Here is a 19,662-nt window from a genome sequence, read left to right as displayed (position 1 = left end):
CACATTTCGATCTCATGTGAGACCCACTCAAAAATGCATATCACCCAATTCAGTTATATCACCAAAAAGTGACACTAAACAGCACATAAACAAAAGCATAAAATGCATCACACATACACAATTTAAACAGAGACCCACACGCTGTAAGAAGCCAAAGGGGGCAGTAGCAGCCCCAATTGGTGGTACTGGCTGTGTACGTACATAAAAAAAAGCATGTGACTTTGCTCTAATCTTTCATGGTAGTCCAGAGATGTTCAGATGGTAAACAGAGTTTGCATCAGTGGGCAACTTTAGTTTCGGCTATTTGAGCTATTTATTTAAATCTCAGCCTTCGTCAGGGCAAGATGATCTAACAGTTAATGGGTGGTATGACAAAGTGCCTATCTAGCACACAGTGGATGCTGCCGGGAGTTCAATTTGTAATGGAAGCTCCAATCATAGGTTTTCTCGTTTTTTACAGACCCCCTCCATTAGGCATCAAGCGGTTGGGTATTTAATTGATACATAAGAGTATCCGTACATCCAGGGAGTATCCTGCAAATCAAATCATACTGTGAATTAAACATTCAAAAGCTCTGTGCACGGTGAGAGGAGAGGTGGAATCTGGGCTGTAAAGTCTTCGGGCAGTGTGAAAATGGCATGTGATATCAATGCCAGTGCTTAAAAAGCATGACTTGTGAATTCTGTCTCAGCCTATGCTTTACGAAACAAGAATACAAATTAGCGGGCGCGTATGCCCACCAGACCCTGATTGTTCTTTTCGGCCGTTCAAAAAAAAAACACCTAGACGGATTTACACCAAATTTACAAATGCGCGCTTTCGGGTCTTATTGCCCTTCTCTCTTGGGGGATGAGGTTCTGTTTAATCACCTATTGTTTGTAGGGTATGTCAGATCATACGCGTTTTCTGAGCCAGTCTATGTAGGTTTCATAATCTGAGGCAGCCCTTTGTTCATTTTTTCCCTATGAAAGTATTCTTTGAGATGCAAGTATTGTATATAGTCTTTCCTGCAGAGTTGAATTGTGTTTAGTTCCTGCCTGGGGCAGAAGGTCTGTTCCTTGGAGAGTATAGACTGCTGAGCATATGTAAGTAATATGTAAGCATATGTAACTGCATGCCCGGAGAGGTTGATGACTGATAGTTGATTGGTGGGGAGGTCCCCAAATGGGTCCTTTGCATCAGTCCTGTATGTTGATTGGTGGGATGATCGCCAGTCGGGTCACAGTCCTATATGTTGATGGTTGATAGATTGGGTGACCTCCCTTCAGGTCCTCAGTGTCGGTCCTGTATGCTGATGGTTTATAGGTGGGGTGAGCTCCCATTGGGTCCTCAGTGTTGGTTCTGTATGTTGATGGCTGATAGGTGGAGTGAGCTCCAATCAGGTCCTCAGTGTTGGTCCTGTATGGAGGTGAGCTCCCATTGGGTCCTCAGTGTTGGTAATGTATGTTGATGGTTGAGAGGTGGGGTGATCACCCATCAGGTCCTCAGTGTTGGTCCTGTATGCTGATGGTTTATAGGTGAGGTGAGCTCCCTTTGGGTCCTCAGTGTTGGTCCTGTATGTTGATGGTTGATAGGTGGGGTGATCTCCCATCGGGTCCTCAGTGTCGGTCCTGCATGTTGATGGTTGATTGGTGGGCTGATCTCCCATTTGGCTCTTTAGTGTTGGTCCTGCATGTTGATGGTTGATTGGTGGGCTGATCTCCCATTCGGCTCTTTAGTGTTGGTCCTGCATGTTGGTGGTTGATTGGTGGGCGGATCTCCCATTCGGCTCTTCAGTGTTGGTCCTATTTGGTGTGAGGATCACTGTTTCAGGGGGAGGCGTGACTCTTCCCTGATGCCAAAAAGTGGTTCTATGTGAAATTTCCAAATATTAAAGGAGGCACGGAAAAAAGACTGATTGCCTTCGGCTGATTTGGTGAGGACTTCAATATTCGAAAATGTCATGATTTTGGGGGGATTTATGGCCCAACCCCCTCTTAAAGCCTATCCCCTGCCTGCCATCTCCTGCGCTGGCAAGCATTTCTGTTAAATCGGGGTGTTCACGCCACCGAGCCATATCCCCCCATTTCCCGACATATACAGTTCAGCCCGCCCTGAAAAAATATACACACACACACGCACACAGACACGTGCTCGCTTCCCCATCCCCTCACCTACCATGCAGACAAAAACACACTGACACCCATCTTCCCCCGCACCCCCAGCTCCTCAACAGGCAAACATTCCCCCAGCACAGACACAGGCAGACACTTACCTTCCTCAACCGTAACTTTTTCCAGCCGGGCAAAGCCACGACTGTCGGCCCCTGCGCGGAGTCGTGTGCAGCAAGGGGCATTTTATTTCGTTATGGTGAAGACATTTTCACCTAACACCCAAAAAGTACCTTGTGTCATTTCTTGTAGATCCTGGAGTATCATGCTCTTCCTAATTAGTAAAGAATTCTGTGTTTTTTTTATAATTCCTTTGGAGCTCATATTCCAGTTATGGTGCTGGGCCATTTATTTGCTCTCTTAGCCTTGATGTGAGGTCGCTTGTCTCGTTCCTCAGTCTTGTTCTCTGGGAGTAGAACTTACTTAAGATGATTCCTTAGTTTCTCTGGTGTTTTCCTGCACACCTGCTCTGCGTATACTTTGTTATGGGTAGTCCTCTGTGGGTTTACTAACCTGAGTCTTTTGGTATCCGATTTAGTTTTTTGCAGGCAGTTAGGAAACAATTATCACTGTCCTGCTTGGCGTTTTTCTCCTCGTTTGGCAGGTGTGACACTGTATCCGGCGCATTTTGGTATCCATTTTGAAGGGCAAAGAAAAACATTCAATGCTGTGTTAGCCACTTTTAAAATCACACGAGAAGCAGGTTTTGATACCTTTTATTGGAGTAACAGAAAATACTATGCAGAGATGGAGCAAAGCATTATCTTATGAAGTCCCTCAGACTTCCTCGTCAGATGAGGAATTACTGCAAATAATTTGGTAACCAGGAATGAAAGCAACATTTTCAGGGTATTCTGTTAGAATTTTGTGGGTTGTGCAGGTCACCGTATTTACCAGAACCAATGGTACCAGCTATGTTTTGCACACTATATAGCAACATTCTGTCAAGATGTTTGCCGATATAGGGCCTCATTCTGAGATTGGCAGAGCAGTAAAAAAGTTACTGCCACTTTTTTAGGCGGTAATGACATTCCATGCTGTAGGTAAATCCTCCACTTTAATGCCAAAAATCTGCAGAATTACCACTCACGGTAATACCTTCAAAATACCCTTGGAGTCCTATAGACTCCTAAAATGGGAACTAACAGCGCCTTCCCACCACTTGTAATCCCGTGGTAAACTCACAGGACCATGTGGAGATAACAGTAACGGATTTGTAGTAATTCGGCTGAATTACCACCAAATTACTGAAAAACTCGGGATCAGGCCCATAGTCTGTTAAAATGTAATGCTCCTCTTAAGTTAAAAGGGATGCTTTAATATGACAGGAAAAAAATGTACAAAGAAATGCTTACTTTTCTCGGTTACCTTACAAACTAAATGTATGCAACGTCTAACATGAACACATGATTTTAAATTGTATTGTTGAATCAAACCAAAGAGAACTGTTTGTTCCCTGAATAAATACCCTGCACCATCATGCTGTCTTGGGTTTGGGCTCTTTGTGGGAGACTCGTTTAAATACTACTGATGAAAGGCTGCTTTGTTCAAGGCAGGTCCCCTTTCCAACTTAACATAATAGCACTTGATCTTTTAAAGCCCTTCAGTTTTGTGTCCATCAACTACCTTCTTCTTCTTTCCTTTCGGGCCTCATTATTTTCATGTATTTTCTCCCCCTGTTGCTTTCCCACTTGTTTACCCCATCCATGTCTCTCTTTGTTCTTTGGCTTGCCTTCTGTGCTCCCCTCATTTTCTTTTCTCAGTTTGTACCTGCCCACAATAGGGTCAAGTACTGTTCTTCTTTGCTCTTTGTGTTACTAACCCCGTCTATTCTTCTTTGCAAGCTTTTAAACTCCCACTTTGTTACCCTTTCTTTCCAATGGGCCTCATTACAAGTTTGGCGGTAGCCTTGCCGGTAAAACTGGCAGGCTGACGCCAAGCTTGTAAATTTTCCCGTAACCCGGGAATGGGCAATTACCGGGTCATTACGGCCTCGACGGACCCGGTAATTGTCCCTTCGCGGGTGCAGGAATGAAATGCTCCCCATTCCCATTTGAGCCCAATAAGGCGGTAAGCCACCCACCCGCAGAACTCGGAGTATGCCGGTCCGGTAACTACGGCATATACGTAATGACCCAGTGTGGCTGTTCTCTGTTCCGGCACCTTGCATTTACTGATGATTTGTTATTACCCCCACCCTTCCCACTTCAACACAACCATTAACAGCCATCAAATAACAATTATATGCACAACAGCCCCTGCTTTGCCTTCGCTACCCCTCATCACCACCAGCATTGTTCCCTTAACTCCCTTATCTTTGGGCGGGCAGGTGGTCCATTGCTGCCTCCTTGCCACTCCTAATTCTGAGAAGGAACTTCCTTTCCTTTCGCTTGAAAGACACCTGGCTGCTAACCAATCAGCGCGAGCCAGTGCCATGCATCACCACGATTCCCCTCCTCTTCGCCCCGGTGGACAGGATTGCCCCTTCCAGCAACTGTGCCCTCTTAAGCACCAAGCTGCAACGTCAGCGGCAACAGTTGTACAAACTATCTTCTAGTAGCACAACTTGACCCTCCCCAATGTCCTCCATCTTGCAAAGCATCTTGTTTCATTTCCCCTACATTCCTGCTTCAAATTCCTTTGCCAAAAATTAGCATTTCCAAAGAATTCCATGAAACCACGGTCCCTTCAATCTCCTACTCCCCAGCCCACGCACATCACTCCTCATGTTGGCATCTTTCTCTGAACAGAGCTAAGCCCCCCTCCCTCAAGTCCATAATAACCAACTCTTCACTAGAAGCAACAACAAAACGTTGATTGCAACTGGCCCACAATGAATGGTTACACTATAAGTACTAGCATTTGACCAGGCTGACCTGTCACACCAGCAAAAATACATTTGGACATAAAGATTTACTCGCCTAATGCCAAGAACTTAAAAAAAGCTCACAATAAGAAACTCACAAAAATACAAAACTCTTATAGTTTTTCCCAACCAAGAGCGGGCTGGTGGCGAAACCCTTAGGTAAAGGAGGAACCACTGCACTTGTTAAAATATTCCTGTTCTTAAAGCGCACGTCCTCGTTCATCCCATCCAAATTAATCATTAATGGGCTATACCAAATGACCACATCGCCCAGGAGTTGGGGAGAGGAGACGTATATTTCCCTTGCCTTGGGCCCCTTTAGCTCAGTCCCTAGGCATTTAGCCAGGTGGACTGGAGTTGTATGCTGTTGCCGAGGTGCATGAGTTGGGGAGGGGAGATGTAGGCTTTACTTCCTCTAGGGTGCTTCGAGCTCATACCCTAGGCATTTAGACAGGTGGAGTGGACGTGTATGCTATTACCAAGTTGCCGGAGTTGCGGAGGTTACATATGCTTTGCTTCCCCTAGGGCCCTTCTAGCTCAGTCCCGAGACATTTAGACAGGTGGAGAGAAGTTGTATGTTGTTGCCAGGATGCAGGAGTTGGGGAGGGGATGCATTCTCTAGACATGAGCCAGGTGTAGTGGAATTGTATGCTGTTGCCAACTTGTGGGAGTTGGGGTGGGAATCCTCTATGGCTCTTCAGCTCAGGTCTGAGGCATTTTAGCCAGGTGGAGTGGAGGTGTATGCTGTTGTCAAGTTGCACGAGTTGGGGAGAGGACACATATGCTACACTACCGCTAGGGCCCTTCTAGCTCATTCCTTAGGCATTTAGCCAAGTGGAGCATGCTGTTGCCAAGTTGTATGAGCTGCAGAGGGGATGTATGATTCACTTCCCCTAGGGCCCTTCCAGCTCATTCCCTAGGAATTTAGCCAGGTGGAGTGGAGTTGTGTGCTGTTGCCAACTTGCATGAGTTGCTGAGGGAATGTATTCTTGACTTCCCCTAGGGCCCTTCTAGCTCATTCCATAGGCATTTAGCCAGGTGGAGTGGAGTTGTGTGCTGTTGCCAAGTTGCTGGAGTTGGGGAGGGGAGGTCTATGCTTTACTTCTGCTAGTGTCTATCTAGCTCAGTCCCGAGGCATTTAGCCAGGAGGAGTGGAGTTGTGTGCTGTTGCCAAGTTGCATGAGTTGCCGAGGGAATGTATTCTTGACTTCCCCTAGGACCCTTCTAGCTCATTCCATAGGCATTTATCCAGGTGGAGTGGAGCTGTGTGCTGTTGCCAAGTTGCTGGAGTTGGGGAGGGGAGGACCATGCTTTGCTTCTGCTAGTGTCTATCTAGCTCAGTCCCGAGGCATTTAGCCAGGTGGGGTGGAGTTGTGTGCTGTTGCCAAGTTGCTGGAGTTGGGGAGGGGAGGACTATGCTTTGCTTGTGCTAGTGTCTATCTAGCTCAGTCCCGAGGCATTTAGCTAGGAGGAGTGGAGTTGTGTGTTGTTACCAAGTTGCATTAGTTGCTGAGGGAATGTATTATTGACTTTCCCTAAGGCCCTTCTAGCTCGTTCTCTAGGCATTTAGCCAGGTGGAGTGGAGTTGTGTGCTGTTGCCAAGTTGCTGGAGTTGGGGAGGACTATGCTTTGCTTCTGCTAGGGTCTATCTAGCTCAGTCCAGAGACATTTAGCCAGGAGGAGTGGAGTTGTATGCTGTTGCCAAGTTGCATGAGTTGCTGAGGGAATGCATTCTTGACTTCCCCTAGGGCCCTTCTAGCTCATTCCATAGGCATTTAGCCGGGTGGGGTGGAGTTGTGTGCTGTTGCCAAGTTGCTGGAGTTGGGGAGGGGAGGACTATGCTTTGCTTCTGCTAGTGTCTATCTAGCTCAGTCCTGAGGCATTTAGCCAGGTGGGGTGGAGTTGTGTGCTGTTGCCAAGTTGCTGGAGTTGGGGAGGGGAGGACTATGCTTTGCTTCTGCTAGGGTCTATCTAGCTCAGTCCCGAGGCATTTAGCCAGGAGGAGTGGAGTTGTGTGTTGTTACCAAGTTGCATTAGTTGCTGAGGGAATGTATTCTTGACTTTCCCTAGGGCCCTTCTAGCTCGTTCTCTAGGCATTTAGCCAGGTGGAGTGGAGTTGTGTGCTGTTGCCAGATGCTGGAGTTGGGGAGGGGAGGACTATGCTTTGCTTCTGCTAGTGTCTATCTAGCTCAGTCCCGAGGCATTTAGCCAGGTGGAGTTGTGTGCTGTTGCCAAGTTGCATGAGTTGCTGAGGGAATGTATTCTTGACTTTCCCTAGGGCTTTTCTAGCTCATTACATAGGCATTTAGCCAGGTGGAGTGGAGTTGTGTGCTGTTGCCAGATGCTGGAGTTGGGGAGGGGAGGACTATGCTTTGCTTCTGCTAGTGTCTATCTAACTCAGTCCCGAGGCATTTAGCCAGGTGGAGTGGAGTTGTGTGCTGTTGCCAAGTTGCTGGAGTTGGGGAGGACTATGCTTTGCTTCTGATAGGGTCTATCTAGCTCAGTCCCGAGGCATTTAGCCAGAATGACTGGAGTTGTATGCTGTTGCCAAGTTGCATGAGTTGCTGAGGGAATGCATTCTTGACTTCCGCTAGGGCCCTTCTAGCTCATTCCATAGGCATTTAGCCAGGTGGGGTGAAGTTGTGTGCTGTTGCCAAGTTGCTGGAGTTGGGGAGGGGAGGACTATGCTTTGCTTCTGCTAGTGTCTATCTAGCTCAGTCCCGAGGCATTTAGCCAGGTGGAGTTGTGTGCTGTTGCCAAGTTGCATGAGTTGCTGAGGGAATGTATTCTTGACTTTCCCTAGGGCCTTTCTAGCTCATTCCATAGGCATTTAGCCAGGTGGAGTGGAGTTGTGTGCTGTTGCCAGATGCTGGAGTTGGGGAGGGGAGGACTATGCTTTGCTTCTGCTAGTGTCTATCTAACTCAGTCCTGAGGCATTTAGCCAGGTGGAGTGGAGTTGTGTGCTGTTGCCAAGTTGCTGGAGTTGGGGAGGACTATGCTTTGCTTCTGCTAGGGTCTATCTAGCTCCGTCCCGAGGCATTTAGCCAGGATGACTGGAGTTGTATGCTGTTGCCAAGTTGCATGAGTTGCTGAGGGAATGCATTCTTGACTTCCCCTAGGGCCCTTCTAGCTCATTCCATAGGCATTTAGCCAGGTGGGGTGGAGTTGTGTGCTGTTGCCAAGTTGCTGGAGTTGGGGAGGGGAGGACTATGCTTTGCTTCTGCTAGTGTCTATCTAGCTCAGTCCCGAGGCATTTAGCCAGGAGGAGTGGAGTTGTGTGCTGTTGCCAAGTGACAGCTCGCCTTTAGTTGCCTTTACACCGAGGAAAGTGTCTCTTATGATACCTGAGTGGTTGTTCTTTGAAACGGGAGTGAAGTGTTGCACCCTCTCCTTGTTGGTCTTGCACAGCGCATGGAAAGTGATAGCGACTGCAACAACGCGAATCACCAAGGTGCCTGTCAGTTTACCTTACTTCATGGTCTAGGAGGGGATCTTTTGTGCTTCCCTGATCACAAGCAAGCATGCAGACTACACGCGCATGCGCCACCCCTGGAGGGCAAACCCTAGACTGGAGCATTTCCTTTTAGCTGAGCCCTTTCAGTACTCTTGGAAAGTTGTCATCAATTAGACAGCCTCAGGATGGGGCGAAATATGATGAACAGATGTTTTGGTGATAAAATTGCATGGAGTTACGCCATTTTCCAAATAACATCTTTGCTCTCATTCTTCTAGTGCTTCCGAAAATGGAGGTGACCATGGTTCTCCCAACAGTCGTCTCGATTGTAGATGAGAAGATCCTCGTGAGAGTCTGCAGCAGGTGAGTTGCAAAGAGTCGCCCCGAGTGCGGCCCTGGGCCTAGCCCCCAACATGCTAAGGGAGTGCCTCAGCGGCGCAGAACTTCCAACTCCACCTCAAAGCATCGCTCCTCTTGCACGGCACACCCAGGCGCTTCAGCCAATAGGTCCATGGGGAGGCGGTGTGCCAGCAATACACCAGGACAGTAAGGCATTAAGTTATGCCCATAGCCCAGCCCGAGGGATAGAGAGTGTGCGTGTAGTGCAAGGGCGCTAGTCGAGAGTCGCTTAGTTGGGAAGGTAGTGTGGTTGAGGGAGCTTGAGGAGTGATGTTTATCAGAGTTTAGGGCAAGATTGAACGGGTAGATTTCCTGTCATCTGTTGGCATGAAATCAGAGGCCACAGGCTTCTTGTTATCCATCTGGCGTTCTCATGGTTTGGCTTCCCATATATGGTGATTGTTGGGTTGCGACTGTGCCATAATAAAAAAGGGGAAATGAAGATTGGGGAAATTGACCTGTCTGAGTCTTACCACCGAGTGTCTTTGGTTAAGAGTTGTGCATAAGTATGTTGCACGTGGTGTTGATGAGGCCGCATTGCCTGCATGAAGCCAAGTGGGATTCACAATGGTTCTCCTCCCCGGTGACCCACAAGACGGAGCATGTTCAACCAAAATACATTAGTAGGCCTCTCTGATTTCATTTCTTTTGCAGATTTACCTAATAGTTGTGGACTAGTAAATATTAGATTTAGGTTCACTAATACTGTACAGCTGGTTTGTGGGTGTGCACACATGTGGGCCCTGTGCATGCTGTCTCTAATGTCTCATTCTGGCATCCTGGGGCTGAAACATGACTGGAGTTGCTTCTGCCCTTGTGCACAGAAGGTTTTACCCAAATTCACCTTTTACAATTGACCTTTTGCACAATTGACCTAATTATAATGATCCTAATTGACCTTCTGCACAATTGATCTTTATATTATTTTAGTTATTGTATATATGTATTGGGCTGGTTTTGGATTATAAATAATATAAGGGGATTGGGTGGGGGTTTGCGGGGGGTTTTGGATTGGGTAGGGGTTTGGGGGGTTTCCCCCCCAAATATATGTCCTAATTGACCTTCTAAATTAGGTCTATTCTCCCGAGGTCAATTCTCTGGAGGTCAATTGTGAAAAGGTCATTTAGTATCCAACCATGCAGAAGACATGTGACTTAGATAGACTGCCCCCTTTGCACTGGGACTTCACCTGAATTACATATTCTTTTCCATTTTGTAATCGCTCAGCAAGCCTGAAATGTTATGGGTGTGTGGGGTTGTGCAGAGCAGTGTCAGTAATGCACACACATTCGTGCATTAGAATCAGATTTCTCCATTAACGATTACATGACAAAAACAAACACACAATTTAACAAACCACATACTTTAAAAGGATTACAAACTATGCAGAACAAAAGCCGCCTTAAAAGAGCTCTTGATACAAAGGTAGGTAAATTATTCAGAAAAGGGGTATCATTACAATTCATTATTAAAAAAGAGTGCACCCCAATAAAACCTGCTATTATGATCCTTAAAAAACGGGCTTCAAGGTTTCTTGCGTAAATCAGAACAATATGTGCAAAACAGTCAAATATGCGACACATTCTGAACCACTCCAGCATTACAGCGGCATTTCCTTCCTATCACTGACATATCCCACATTCCTCTATCCTTTAACGAAAGCAAGTTTAGTCCGGACATTAGCACCAATCTCCTTCATTTGGCTGATTCAATCAAACATATTTTGGCACCCCAAAACGAGGGGGCGTCTAAACCAGCATTAAGGCCGAGTGAGGGGTGTGGACTCACTGTCCTCAGACTCTGCTCCCGATCCATCTTTAGAGCTATTTGTTCCACATGGGTCTTCAAGTGAGACAGAGGGAAGTAATGAGGAGGATCCCTTTATATGGAATTCCCCAAATATCTACGCCCCTTCCTTTACCATACATATGCATTGGATGCAGGGAACCTCTCAATTCCCCCCACCATCACCTTTAAGTTCGGATTTTCCGAGTGGCCCTGGGAATGCTTAGAGAAATTAGCAAGAAAACGTAAGTTCCACCTGTGTCTCAGTACCAGACATTCTTAATTCCAGGTGCAACCTGCACTTGGGGTGCTTTGAGGAAGACCTACTCATTGTTTCCAAATTCTGTTTGGGATCTGCTCCAAAGCGGAGCAATTAGAATAGCACCAGATGTCACTACCGTTTAACAACAACGTGCGAAGCGTAGCCTTGTAAACTCTGCAACATTTGTCAAGCATGCACGCGTCATACATGTGGTAGAATCTAAGCTACCCCCTAGCCTTGCAGCGGCCTTCACGGCTGTTGCCTTCATATGTCTTGACCAATTTCCCTTTTTGGTAAAAAGTAAACCAAGGTAGCAGGGTGACTCAACTACCCAAACATTAGGTGCCTGTGAGGATTGGTAACTTTACAGATTGTGAGCTGTAAAGTATTGCCTGGCATAAGAAGATCCACATTGCAACGACCCCCCAAATCGCGTAACACTGTATCATCAACGTACAGGAGTGCTCCAAAGGGAGTGCCATGCAATGAGGGAGGATTAACCGCTGATCCCGTTGCCCGAGTGTTAAAAATCGGAAAGAAATATCAAAAATAACAGTGGCCAGTAAATATGATGTATGAAAAGCCTCACACCCATCAGTCTTCAGTGTCAGGAGACCCACATGTCCAAGCATCCACATTTCTCTCCCCAGACTGATCTCGTGTCTGCGTCCTGCCTGTGGCTTTGAATTGTTCCCAATCAGACCCAATAAGATCTGCTCAATGACCTAAAACTTGAGATGGGCCAAAAATGACCCACTGACCGTGGCTTTCAGGAGTGACCCTTTTTGAGATGACCCTACATTGCCTCTTGGATTGCTTATTTTACAAAGAATTTCAGACAGTGTTATCACTGAGTATATCATCTGCTCAATTTAAGGTCATTACACATCCCTGTTCCAAGAGCCTGTTCATGTTTTTGCATACAAGCTATAACTTTTTTCTCCCCACACAGGTACACGTATGGGAAGCCAGTGAAGGGGGCGGTAAAAACCACCCTGTGCAGGAAGACATACAGCTACCGAGGGGAAGATATTTGTAAGACGTACAATGGCCAGGTGAGAGACAGTTCAAAAGTTAGGGGAGGGAGGGCCTGTAGACAACATGCAACAGCGCTTAACGACAAGGTAAATGGAGCCTGGGGATGCCATCCAGAACCACCCATGAATATCAGAAGATCGAACACAAGAAATGCGGGTGTGGCCATAGAGGGCAAAGTCAACGGGATAGGCTAAATGTATACATATGAAATGACCTGTGCAGGCCAGTCACACGGGTGCAGGGAAGATCATTGATAATTCATGATCTGTGCAGGCCAGTGACAGGTGCAGGGAAGATCATTGATAATTCATGATCTGTGCAGGCCAGTCACACGGGTGCAGGGAAGATCATTGATAGGTCATGATCTGTGCAGGCCAGTCACACGGGTGCAGGGAAGATCATTGATAATTCATGATCTGTGCAGGCCAGTCACACAGGTGCAGGGAAGATCACTGATAGGTCATGATCTCTGCAGGCCATTCACATGGGTGCAGGGAAGTTCATTGATAATTCATGATCTGCGCAGGCCAGGGACACAGGTGGCGGGAAGATCATTGATACTTCATGACCTGTGCAGGCCAGTGACACAGGTGCAGTGAAGATCATTGATAAGTCATGATCTGTGCAGGCCAGGGACACAGGTGGAGGGAAGATCATTGATAACTCATGACCTGTGCAGGCCGGTGACACCGGTGCAGTGAAGATCATTGATAAGTCATGACATGTGCAGGCCAGTGACACCGGTTCAGTGAAGATCATTGATAATTTGTGACCTGTGCAAGCCAGTGACATAGGTGCAGTGAAGAGCATTGATAATTCATGACATGTACAGGCCAGTGACACAGGTACAGTGACTATTATGGATACTTCATGACCTGTGCAGGCCAGTGACACTAGTGCAGTGAGGATCATTGGTAATTCATGATTTGTGCAGGCCAGTGACACAGGTACAGTGAAGATCATTGATAATTCAAGACCGGTGAAGGCCAGTGACACAGGTGCAGTGAAGATGATTTATAATTTATGACCTGTGCAGGCCAGTGACACAGGTGCAGTGAAGATTATTCATAATGTATGACCTGTGCAGGTCAGTGAAACAGGTGCAGGGACGATCATTGATAATTCATGACCTGTGCAGGCCAGTGACACAGGTGCAGAGAAGATCACTGATAATTCATGACCTGCGCAGGCCAGTGACACATGTGCAGTGAAGATCATTGATAATTCATGACATGTACAGGCCAGTGGCACAGGTGCAGTGAAGATTATTGATAAGTCATACCCTGTGCAGGCCAGTGACACAGGTACAGTGACTATTATGGATACTTCATGACCTGGGCAGGCCAGTGGGACAGGTACAGTGAATATTATGGATACTTCATGATCTGTGCAGGAGAGGGTAATAGATCCAGTGAAGACCATTGATAATTCATGACCCGTGAAGGCCAGTGACACAGGTGCAGTGAAGATTATTGATAAGCCATAACCTGTGCAGGCCAGTGACACAGGTGCAGTGAAGATTATTGATAAGTCATAACCTGTGCAGGCCAGTGACACAGATGCAGTGAAGACCATTGATAAGTAGCACAGTGGGCTTGTGACATTGCAGGATCCTATAAAATTGGATGGGGCATGAGTGTGGGAAAGGGGGGAACACCACGTCTCACCATCGGTTGCCTCACCCTCACTCCCCGAAGACCCCTCACCCAAGTGATCCTCCCGCACTGGTCCACCCCCAGGGTCTGGATCCAAAGGCGATGGCCATGCCCTGGCCACCTGAGAGAGAGATCCCCAAGGACTAGAAAGTGATACACCCTTTGATTTCTCACAGAACACACTTCTAAATAGTACAACAATGCAATTGTAACTCATTGTAATTGAACTGAAGTAACAGTTACGTTAGAAGTGGTCTATTAGTGAAGTGTGCCATCCCCACTGGTAGACCATCAGTCATCACACTGAACCAGAATGTCAAGGCTTGTGCATAATGCTTATGGAACTGTGTCATAAGGCCATTGTAGTCGTCACTGAAAAATATTTCAGCACATAAAAATCAATACATTGGAAAAATATCATATGGCTTGCTGTACCCAGTGTATCATATGCTGATCTAGTGCTCCTCCTATCTCTCTTACTCGCTCACTCTCTCTATTTGCTCTCTTTCTCTATGTCTGTCCCTCCCTTTCTCTCTCCCTCTGTCTCTCTCTTTCCCTCTCTCTCACTCTCTCCACTCTCCTTCTCTATTTTCACCAGGCTTTCCGTCTGTAACGCTCACCTGACTGCCACAGAGGCGCCGGCCTGGTTTGAGCTGCTGTGACCTCTTCTAAAGTGATGCGCAGGACTCGGAAGACAGACTGGACCGGACCCCCAAATCTTGCTTGTCTGGCTCGCAGAAGTATCCTTCTGTAGGTGGAAATAGGGGATTAGCTGTCTGCGGGGTAATGCGTCGGCCTCCCACTTACCCCTCCCACCCTCCTCAAAACCCTTCTGTGCTTCCCCGTGGCGTCTCACCTTAGGGTCTGGAAGGACGAGCTCTCCATCCTGCTTCTGATGCAGGGGCGCGTTGGTATCCAGTTACTTCACTGGATTTTCGGATTGGTGGTTTCTGATGCGGGGGCGCGTTGGTATCCAGTTACTTCACTGGATTTTCGGATTGGTGAGAACCAAACTTGCTTGGCTTCCAGGTAAGTTTTTGATAAGTGGTTCCCTTGTGTCCATGCATTAATGTTCTAATGCTAGTGTCTTTTTCCCCATAGGGGCCGGGGTCGGAATGCCGGGGAACAGGCACCGACCCGAGATGAGAGGTGAAATCCTTGTGGTAATCAGGTAAGTCTTTAATGAGCGTCTTGGTAATGTCTTTTCATTCGCTCATTAACGCAGATGTCTTTTTCCCCTTAGGGGCCGGGGTCCGAAAATGCCTGGATGCGGCGCGGACCCAAAATGAAAAGGGAATGACCTAGCAGGTAAGTCTTAACATGGAGATTTAGCTTCCCTTTTCCCTTCTTTCTCTCACCTTCGTTATTGTCTTTTTCTCCTAGGTGCTGGGGCGCGACTGCAGATCCGGATGGTCGCTGCAGAACATGGAAGCGCCCTGTAAGGTGTAAGGTGAGTAGAATGAGGCGCTGCAGCGATCGATGCGATGTGCTTTTAAAAATAAATGTCTTCCTTTTCAGGATCGTCGGCGAAATGTCTCTGGGATGCAGATTTAGCAGGTAAGGCCTTTTCCTTCTTCTGTTCTCTTGTTCCCTTCCTTTGCAGGTGATTCAGGATGCTGGCAGGCGTGGCAGAAGTCAGGATGCAGGAGCAGACACGGTGAGCGCCCAGCTGCTAGATGCAGAACAACGCGAAGCACGTGTGGCAGTCCGGGCGTGGTTTAAATAGCCTTGGAAGAAGTCCCAGGTAAGTATTCTTCCACGGTCCCCACCCAAGTAAAATAGTTCCTTTAATAAAGTAGTCCCTCCTAAGCCTTATTTGGCTTGAGGCTTTATGCAGCATGGTCTGCGTCAGGTAAGTGCACCAAACACCTTCTTTTATGAGCCTGGCGCCTTTGGCGCCAGGACTGATGTCCAATATGAGCCTGGCGCCAGCGGCAGGACAAAGTCCAAAGAGCCCCTATTAGGGGCCGCTGGGTTTTTTCCCGAGGGCATGATGCCTGCTTCCGGGGGTGCTGGGCCTGTCCCGGTGCTCTGGGGGCAGGCATCATGACACCGTCATTCCTTCTACAGTTGATGAAGGAGCTCAAGACCCTCGTCTTCAAGGAATGGCTCCACCTAATACCTAGGTCCATAGACCATCCACTCCCCACCCTACCTGGAGACTGTTTCCTCCCCTGGTTACTTGTAGACCCAATGCTGACAATGGCCCTCCCTGCCCTGTTAGATTCTCACTCCCTTGTTTCTCTGTTCCCTAACCTTTTTGTCCACCCTATGTCTGTAAAGCGCTGTGTTGCTTCCTGAAAAATAAAATAATGCTAATAATAAATATGGCTATCAACCTCTCAGCTGGTAAAGCATGCTACTGCAGGGCCTATAGGCCAATGGGTTGACCAGTGTTTCTTTCAAGTCTTGGATGGCTTTCACTTTCTCTCACCTCATCCCTTTTTTTGCCATGGGCTCTGTCGCTCCTTCTTTTACTCCCACCGTTTCCCTCTCATTCTTCTCCATCACTTCTTTCTCTCACTCCCTTTCTCTTTTATGACTGTTCCTCTGCATCCTAGCCATGCAACACCCTTAACACACACAGGTAGTGCTGATCCTGCTACAGCATAAAGGAGCTACATTGCAGCGAGCATCTTTTAAAGGAGAGAAGAGCTCTCTTCATAGTAGATGGGAGTTCCTTCATTTGTCTCGGGAGGATAGCTCAGGGGCAACGTGCTCGCCTTGCAAGCAAGGCGACGTGGAGCAACACAGGTTCGATCCACAGGTCCGCGCTTAGAAACCTCTGGGTATTAAGCGCGTTATAAATAACCCATCATATCATATCATACCATACCTGGTGTCCAAAGGCTAAATTATGTCTCCCTGGGGCCAGCCAAATCACACCCTTGTGTAATGTTATGGCCTCTGCAACAGCAGCTATATTCAAGAAGGTCGGTGGAGTATCCCAGCTCTCTGGGAGTGTCCTTCTGACAGGGTTCGATGGGATCAGTAAGAGAGAAGAGCACGCGAGAAGTGGAGAATAAAGGTGGCAGGAATAAGAGTTCCTCTGCATTCCTGGGTTAGGAGGTAAGGGCCTGTGCATAGTCTGGGATAGTGATGATCCGCGTTATGAAGCGACTCCGCCCGCTTTCTCCACCAGCATGGAGATTTCCTGAATCCATGCTACTTGCAAATCTTTAGCATGACCTGAGCTGGATTGGCGAGCCCGCCGAGGGGAGAAGCGGGAGCAGTCTGAGCCTCTGGATTGATTGGTGTACCCACTCCCTGTCCAGGCACTTATGACTGGACGGATGACAGAACACAGTATAAAATGAAAAATACCCCACACCGTTCAGCTATTTCCCTAGGCCAGTCCACTATATCTCCCTCCCAGAGAACCGAATGAGGCTGGATCCAGAATGCCTTTCCTCTTAGATCTGTAGGTTATATCTCCTCCCCCAGAAAAGCAAAGCAAAAGCCAAACACAGCATTGTCTCAAGACTCTAGACCAGTCAATCAGAGCCAGAGATGGGTGGGCATGTGTCTGTGGTGCCCCAGTATATCAGATAGTGACATCTCCCCCAGAGGTTGAAGGATATAACTTAAGTCTACCCATAACCCAAGATACTGTAGGGAGCCCTAGGCCTTGCATTCATGTCCTCAGGTGTGAATAATGCTAGAATAACATATCTTCTCCAAAGATCTATGTCTGCCTCACTGAGGCCGGTTACAATTAAAGACCAAAATGGAAGAATAAACTGGTTGTATAAAAGAGCATACAAGGACTTTAGTTTAGTGGATTCCTGGTATATCAATTGACTAATGTATATATGAATACAACCGCGTATGAGGTATTCAAGTTACATCTCCCTAAAGGGTTCCTGCTCACTATATGGTGCCAGTGGAGGTACTGATGCAGCCTTGCAATTTAGGCACAATATAGAAAGTGGCCTACACACCTGGCATTGTAAGTTAAACTGTACTGGGCATGTAAAGGTCTTGGAAGGTCACATTTTCATAACCCATCCCTTGTAGGAATAGCAGGTAGTGCTGGATTTTATCCATAGACATATTTTTTTTAAATGCAGGTCAATAACAGGGTTATTGCTCGGAAGATGAGCTGGGGCAAGGTTAAGAGACTGAAGAAAATAGGGATTTAATTTCAGTGACTGTATGCATTTGTGCTCATAGGAGCAGCCCCAAGTGTTGCCTAGAGAAAGCTAAGGAGGTTCAAGGAAGGAGGTACTCACCGGGGCCATTCTCTTCTGCTCAGACTGACAGCACCGGCTGCTTCAAGATGGACGCCGACTCCGAGAACTTCCAACTGTCGTCCGAAGACTACAGCTCAGAGATGGAGGCAACATCAAGCTTGACCGAGGATGGAACAGGTAAGCGAGGGTGCCAACCCCAAGTAACTTGTCTTGGCCGCAATGTCTTCCCTTGTGGGAGCCTCACTGCTTCTTTGCTGTTATGAAATGTTTGTCCTTGTCTACCATCAGACATTAGTGCACTCCTCTCTTCCCACAGGGGTACAGATGAACGCCACCAGCAGCTGTTCAATCACCCGTGTATTAGCCAAAGTCACCTTCGAAGACATGGACCCCCACTACAAGCCGGGCATGCCCTATAGAGGCGTAGTAAGCATGTCCATTTGTACCACTCATGATGATGCGGCTGTGGCAGTAGAATTTATTTTGATGGGGCATGTATCGTATCCTTACGACTAGTACAGGCCTCTGCAACCTGTGGCTCTCCAGATGTTTTGCACTACGGCTCCCACGGTTCCTCACCATTGACTTCGCTGGCTAGGGATGATTATGGGCATGTTAGTCCAAACCATCTGGGAACTAAAGGATGTATTCCTAGTCATTCCGTCAAATCCTTACCATCGACAGACAAATCCATTGAAAGAAATGCATCGAAAATAATGGCATTGAATGCATTTTTTAAAAATTTACTTTTCGGTACCCCTGACCCCCTTTTTTTACCCTTTAAAGCCCATTAAAATTTAAATAAACCCTTTCGCTTCAAAAAACATGCTTTCAATGTTTTTTTTAGATGCTATTTTTTAGATGGAAAGGCATTCAATGTTATTGCATTCGATGCAATGACCAGATACCATGTAGACCCAGTGTCTACTAGGAGCTTGGAGTCAAGATTAAAGATTCAGATGAAAATGGACAAGGATGGGATTTGATCCAACATGACCTCTTGCAAGCCAAGACAATGTTGATAATATGAGGAGTCACACTCACAAGTGGAGTGTAGGAGGAGGAAGGGCACACGTGCCTGACTGTGGAAGGAGAGAATCTGGGCTTGTCCCTTTGGAAGCGCCTGCTAAAGTGTGAGGTTTCAAAAACCAAAGTCCACTTTGAGGTTCTGGTGCTTGCATTTCACCATCTCACATTTTGTTTCATTTCTTGCATTAAAAATGTCCAGACGTATTTGCAGGTCCTTCATGTTAGTGAACGGATGTCCTGCCCACACCCCCCCCCAATTGTAGAACTAAGAAAGGTTCCCAGTTTGATGACTTATACAAGCTGGTGACTTTGAGCAATGTTACTGACCAAATGTACTTAAAATGCACCATTTGCCGGTTCCATGTCTTTAAATCGCGGCAAAAATGGCAGTGATTACAAAATATCATGGCAAACATTTTTGCCCCACAATCATGTAAAGGATGCGGGGGACACCCCCGCAACCCCCAGACCCATTATACCATTTAAGGATAGCGGGGGACACCCCCGCAACCCCTGCTCCCCTTAAATGGTATAATGGGTTACACCTTTACCGGATCAAACCACAGCGATTTTTTTTACCGGCGACATTTGTGCCACGATTTTATTACCTGATACCCCATTTGCCATATTGCTGGCCGACAATGCGCCCCAAGATGCTACTCGAGTAGTCTATTATAAAAAGCAAGGATTGTGATATGCAAATATGGGGCAGGGTATTTTGGAGGGCACGGTCTGACTCAGTACACAAGGTAGTTGCTGGTGACACTCCTCAATCCTGGTAAAGATGAACAGGGGGAGGGAGGGTGATTTTAGACTTATTTTTTCTGTCT

This window comes from Ambystoma mexicanum, chromosome 3p (genome assembly GCF_040938575.1).
Source record: "Ambystoma mexicanum isolate Mex_15411 chromosome 3p, UKY_AmexF1_1, whole genome shotgun sequence".
Lineage (NCBI taxonomy): Eukaryota > Metazoa > Chordata > Amphibia > Caudata > Ambystomatidae > Ambystoma > Ambystoma mexicanum.
Note: the sequence above shows the minus strand (reverse complement) of the source record.